Source organism: Nicotiana attenuata, unplaced genomic scaffold, assembly GCF_001879085.1.
Source record: "Nicotiana attenuata strain UT unplaced genomic scaffold, NIATTr2, whole genome shotgun sequence".
NCBI lineage: Eukaryota > Viridiplantae > Streptophyta > Magnoliopsida > Solanales > Solanaceae > Nicotiana > Nicotiana attenuata.
The window spans coordinates 1-6,948 of NW_017676400.1; positions in this window are offsets into that span (position 1 = coordinate 1).

Consider the following 6,948-nt stretch of genomic DNA (forward strand, 5'->3'; position numbering starts at 1 on the left):
CTTATGCAATGCAAGAAAATGTAGGATGGAGACAGTGCTTAGTCTCGGAAGGCAGAAAGGTAGCCTTATGCAATGCAAGAAAATGCAAGATGGAGACAGCGCTTAGTCTCGGAAGGAAGAAAGGTAGCCTTATGCAATGCAAGAAAATGCAAGATGGAGACGGTGCTTAGTCTAGGAAGGCAGAAAGGTAGCCTTATGCAATGCAAGAAAATGCAGGATGAAGACAGTGCTTAGTCTCGGAAGGCAGAAAGGTAGCTTTATGCAATGCAAGAAAATGCAAGATGGAGACAGTGCTTAGTCTCGGAAGGCAGAAAGGTAGCCTTATGCAATGCAAGAAAATGCAGGATGGAAACAGTGCTTAGTCTCGGAAGGCAGAAAGGTAGCCTTATGCAATGCAAGAAAATGCAGGATGGAGACAGTGCTTAGTCTCGGAAGGCAGAAAGGTAGCCTTATGCAATGCAATAAACAAGGCGAAAAGTAATGAAATCTCTTAGCTGAGAGGTGATAGGTGACAATTAGTTGTCCTTATGGCTGCTGGGGATGTTGCGTGCGAATAGCGCTCAGGAATGGGTGATGATCCTGATAATTGTATTCCTGAAAAGTGTGAGTTTGTATCCGATGATTCTATATCTTGGGGTGCCTGCATTCAAAGAAACATTGTGAGTTTTGTCAAGGGGGTAGGTTAGTTCTTCTTCCCGCGGACTGCGCTCGTCCTATCGGCTCTTTCTTTCATTGGGGTAGCATTGCTGGCAAAGCTGTTCTGATAGTACTTATGCATAGTTTGGTAATAATTTTAAGAAAAATATGCTGTAAATACAGAATAAAAGCGATTTTAGATGAACTGGCGACTGCGACGCGGTTCAAGACATTGCAACCTCTTTATTCCGGAATTTTGAGGGTCCTCCTCAAAATTCTGCCCCAGTTTGCTGGGCTGGTGCCTCTGACGGCTGCGCGCGGTGAATGGCGAAAGTCAACTTCGGAATTTTTTGGGTCCTCCTCAAAATTCTGCCCCAGTTTCCAATATCGGGAGGAGGGGGGGGGGTGGAATGAAAATTTTATTGAATTGTGACCGAACCCATAGGGCTGCCTACATGTCCCCTCTTAAATGGGAATCAGGTCAGGCGTAGTTCAAATTACATCATAAAGGAATCATAATGGTTACGCATAATATCGTTTCACTGCATCTGAATTGATCGCCTTCGGCCAAACTTCTCTGTCCATTTCTGCGAGTATGAGGGCTCCTCCGGTTAGAACCGGGTGAACCATGTACGGACCTTTCCAATTAGGAGAGAACTTTCCTTTGGCTTTGTCTTGGTGCGAAAAAATCTTCTTCAGTACTAACTGCCCTGGCACGAACTGTCTCGGCCTGACTCTTTTGTTGAAAGCTCTGGTCATTCTACTATGATAAAGTTGACCGTGGAAAACTGCATTCAGTCTTTTTCCGTCTATAAGAGCTAATTGCTCGTAGTGACTTTTTACCCATTCTGCATCTTCAAGTTCTGCCACCTGCATAATTCTCAAGGAGGGAATCTCCACTTCGGGTGGGATGACTGCCTCAGTACCGTAGACCAACATATAAGGAGTCGCCCCAGTTGATGTGCGAACGGTGTTATGGTATCCCAGTAGAGCGAATGATAACTTCTCATACCATTGCTTGTGTTTTTCTATAATCTTCCTTAGTATCTTTTTGATATTCTTGTTCGCTGCTTCTACAGCTCCATTCATCTGAGGTCTGTAGGCCGTAGAATTCTTGTGCTTGATCTTGAAGGTTTCGCACATTGCTTTCATCAGATCACTGTTGAGATTGGAACCTTTGTCAGTGATGATTGACTCTGGGACGCCAAACCGACAAATGATACGGTCTCGGACAAAGTCTGCCACAACCTTCTTGGTTACTGCCTTATACGAAGCTGCTTCAACCCATTTGGTGAAATAATCAATTGCCACCAGAATGAACTTGTGGCCGTTTGACGTTGCAGGCTCGATAGGTCCAATGACATCCATCCCCCAAGCGGCCAACGGCCATGGTGAGCTTGTTACATTGAGCTCGTTAGGAGTCACCTTTATCATATCTGCATGAATCTGGCAATGATGGCATTTTCGAACATACTGGATGCAGTCTGTCTCCATGGTCATTCAGAAGTAACCAGCTCGGAGTAGTTTATTAGCTAAGACGAAACCATTCATGTGTGGGCCACAGGTCCCTGCGTGAACCTCCTCCAACGACCTGGATGCTTCCCTTGCCTCGACACACCTCAGTAATCCCAAATCGGCAGTCCTCATATACAGGATTCCTCCGCTGTGAAAGAAGTGATTGGACAATCTCCACAGTGTGCGCTTCTGAGTAGTGTTTGCAACTTCTGGATACTCTCCTGTTGACAAATATTTCTTAATGTCAAGGAACCATGGCATTCCATCTGCCTCTTCCTCGACATGAGCACAATAGGCAGGTTGATCCTGGATTTTTACCGAAATGGGATCAATGAAGTTCTTATCTGGATGCTGAATCATGGATGATAGAGTGGCCAGTGCATCGGCGAACTCATTCTGGATTCTGGGGACATGTCGGAATTTCGTCTTTGTAAACCTCTTCCTCAACTCTTGTACATGATGCAAGTATGGTAGTATTTTGGAGTTGTTGCCCATTCTTCTCGGACATGATGTATGAGCAAATCTGAGTCCCCGATCACTAGTAACTCCTAAACGTTCATGTCAATGGCTAGTTTGAGCCCTAAGATGTAGGCTTCGTACTCGGCCATGTTATTAGTGAATGGGAACCTGAGCTTGGCGAACACCGGATAATGTTGACCTATTTCTGATACCAGAACTGCTCCTATGCCAACTCCTTTAAAGTTTGCTGCTCCGTCGAAAAACATTCTCCAGCCATCATAGGATTCTGCAATGTCTTCTCCTATGAAAGAGACGTCCTCATCAGGAAAATATGTCTTTAGAGGCTCGTATTCTCCACCTACGGGATTTTCGGCAAGATGATCGGCTAGCCCTGTCCTTTGATCGCTTTCTGAGTCACGTAGATAATATTTTCCATTTGGCCGGTTTGCCCATGGGCATGGACTTCTGAAAGATGTACTTCAGCGGATCCATCCTTGATATGAGACAAATGGTGTAGGCACAGAAATTATGTCTCAACTTCTGAGCTACCCAAGTCAAAGCACAACACGTGCGTTCTAGTAGGGAATATCGGGCCTCGTACGGGGTAAACTTCTTGCTGAGATAGTAGATGGCTTGCTCCTTTTTCCCCGTTTCATCATGTTGTCCTAAGACACAGCCGAATGCTCCATCCAGCACTGCAAGGTAGAGTAATAGTGGTCTGCCCGGTTCGGGAGGAACCAGGACTCGCGGCGTTGATAGTTATTCCTTGATTCTGTCGAAGGCCTTTTGACAATCATCGGTCCATTTAGTGGAAGCGTGTTTCTTAAACATCTTAAAGATTGGTTCATAAATGACAGTGGATTGGGCTATGAACCAGTTGATGTAGTTGTGTCTCCCCAAGAAACTCATAACCTCTTTCTTGTTCTTTGGCGGTGGCAATTCTTGAATGGCCTTAACCTTTGACGGATCTAGTTCTATTCCTCGTCGACTTACGATGAACCCAAGCAGTTTTCTGGCAGGAACCCGAATGCACATTTAGCGAAATTCAGTTTCAAGTTGTACCTTCTTAATCTGTTGAAGAACTTCCTCAGATCTTCCATGTGGTCAGTGGCTTTCTTGGATTTGATGATGACGTCATCTACATACACCTTGATTTCTTTGTGTATCATGTCATGGAAAATGGTAGTCATGGCCCTCATGTAGGTGGCCCAAGCATTTTTTAATCCGAACGACATCATCTTATAATAATACATCCCCCACGGCGTAATGAAAGCTGTTTTCTCCGCGTCCTCTTCGTCCATCCATATCTGATGATATCCGGCAAAATAATCGACAAATGACTGCAGCTCGTGCTTGGCGCAGTTGTCAATCAGGATGTGTATGTTTGGCAACAGGAAGTCGTCTTTCGGACTGGCCCGGTTGAGGTCCCGGTAGTCGACACAGATTCTGACCTTCCCGTCCTTCTTTGGTATTGGCACGATGTTGGCTAACCATGTCGGGTACTCCACTACCCTGAGGACCTTGGCTTTGGCTTGTTTGGTAACTTCTTCTTTGATTTTCAAACTCATGTCTGGTTTAAACTTTCTGAGTTTCTGTTCTACCGGCGGACATGTCGGATCTGTTGGCAATTTGTGAGCTACAATGGATGTACTAAGACCGGTCATATCATCATATGACCATGCAAATACGTCCTCATATTCTTTTAAGAACTCCATGTACTCTTCCTTTTCTGACGGTGACACGTGAACATTGATGCGCATTTCCTTGACGTTCTCTTTATCCCCCAAGTTGACGACCTCAGTTTCGTCCAGGTTAGACTTAGGTCTATTCTCAAAGTCCTCAACCTCTCTAACGACCTCTTCTGGTATTTCATCTTCTTCTAAGTCTATGTCCATTGGTTGCGCTACCTCGTCGCATGTCACATTCGTTGGTTCATCAAGACAAGTAATAGTAATGCTGTGTAAAGTAAAGTAAATGGCAGAGAAAAGAAATAATAAGAGCGAGATTTATATAAGAAACTGAAATGCTTTGATAAATGCAAAAATTATTTTGAACATCGGAGCTCTTTTCAAAATTTAAAGATAATACTGAAAGGAAATCAACTAATGAAAAAGTAAAAGACAATGGATAATGCTTTGTTCAGACTTGCTACCCCGAAGCTCTCCTGGCCTTGGTGATCCTAATGGACCAATTGTTGAGGTGCTCTCCTCGGTTCACTACCTGTATGGAAGGGCCTTCCTCCCCTTCCTCCTCGAGAATGACATGACAGTCCATATCGTCGTCTTCCAAAAATAGGTTCTTCATTACTGCCAATGTTTCATCTTCCTCTGACCCATACACGATGTCGGCTGGCTGGAAAGTTTGTTCCAGATAGGGTATCGGGTGCTCCAGCGGATAGTAAGGGTCGCGCCATGGTGACGACCAGTTCCTGAACTCTTGCCAAGTGTATCCATACCTTAACCCAAAAGTGGTGCCATGCTTCTTCAGTTTGATAGGCTTGGTGATTCCCTGGAAGTTCTTGCCGAGCCTTCTGCCGGGTTCGTACCCGCTACAGTTTAGTATACTTTCTATCTTGTTATCCTACCACTTATTTTTGTCCACAGCGTTGACTCGCTCGATCTGGTGGTAGGTTTCTCCTCCTAGTTTCCTTTTTCCTTCAATCACTGGGATGGTTTGACGATTGTATATGGGTTTACTCCCGTCACCATGAATAATTACCTCTTGGTGATTCCACTCGAACTTCACTGCCTGGTGCAGGATTGATGCCACGGCTCCAGCGACGTGGATCCAGGGTCGTCCCAGTAGCAAGTTGTAGGATGCTGGGATGTCTATTACTTGAAAATTGACATCGAACCAAGTTGGTCTCATTTGTAAACGTAGACTGATCTCCCCAATAGTGGACCTTTGGGAGCCATCAAAGGCGTTGACGTTGATAGCCCCATCCTTGATTTCATGCAGACTTTTCCCTAATGTTCTGAGGGTCACTAGTGGACAAATGTTGAGGCTGGACCCTCCATCGATCAAAGTCCTGGTGATGAAATAGTCCTTGCATTGCACATTGATGTGCAACGCTTTGTTGTGGCCTAAACCTTCAGGGGGCAACTCATCCTCGTAGAAAGTGGTTTTATGGCTCTCTAATACCTGCCCGACCATGTTTGCCATTTCCCCTCCAGTTATATTGTTGGGTACGTACGCCTCGCTTAGTATCTTCATCAGAGCGTTCTTGTGAGTCTCGGAGCTCTGCAATAGAGCCAGAATGGAGATCTGTGCTGGTGTTTTGTTCAATTGGTCGACAACTGAATTTCTTTTGCCTGTATTTTCCACCAGAGATCATCGGGCCCACTTTCAATAGGCCGTTCGGAGGCCTGCTCACTTGATTTGACTAAGTGCTCCGGAGTATAAATTCAGCCAGTCCTGGTCATACCCTGTGCCGCAATTGCTTCTCCGGACCTAGTCCCCTTCCTTCTTGCTTCGGCGGTGTAATCCCAAGGTATGGCCTGTGTATGGAACGACGTTACGGCTGACATCGCTACAGGAATGGACACTCTCGTTTTAGCTGGCAATACAGCAACTTCGAATGGTACTTTTGGAGACCCAAACTCCACCCCAATCGGCTCTGTGGCCCTTTTGGATGACGGTGTTTCAAGTTTGAGAGGCACAGACATGTTTACTTCATCATTCCCGGAGGGATGGATCTGGACTACAATTGGATTCAGTGTGACGGCTGGTTTCTTAGGCTTGTCACCCTCGACAATTAATCCCCTTGGGGTCCCAATCATCTTCTACTTCGATCATATGCACACCACCATCCTTGTGATCGTGCAAGGGATTGTGGCGAACGTTAGGAGCAGGTTCTTTGGCCACTATGATTTTGTTGTCAATTAGAGCTTGGATTTTATCTTTCAGAGATCGGCACTCATTGATGGTATGTCCTTTCATGCCAGAATGGTATGCACAGGTTTTATTTGGATTGACCCACTGGGAAGGATTATCTGGAGTTATGGCAGGGATTGGGGTGAAGTAACTGGTTGCTTTGAGTCTTTCATGTAGTTGGTCGATTGGCTCGGCGATGACGGTGTATTGCCTAGGAGGTTTGCGGTCAAAGTTAGGGCGTGGCCTAGGGAAGTTTTGGCGGGCGAGAGGTGATTGGTAGTGGGCATTATAGGCTTGGTAGACGGGTGCAGGTTGGGAATATCTTAGTGAGGTGGGTTGATATATGGGAGAGGGAGATGATTGGTAAGCGGGCGGAGGTGCTTGGTAGTTGGGAATAGGCTGGTATGTGAGAGGGGGTACCAGGTAGGCTTGGTATTTTATTGGGGACTTGGTTCGTTGTGCAAC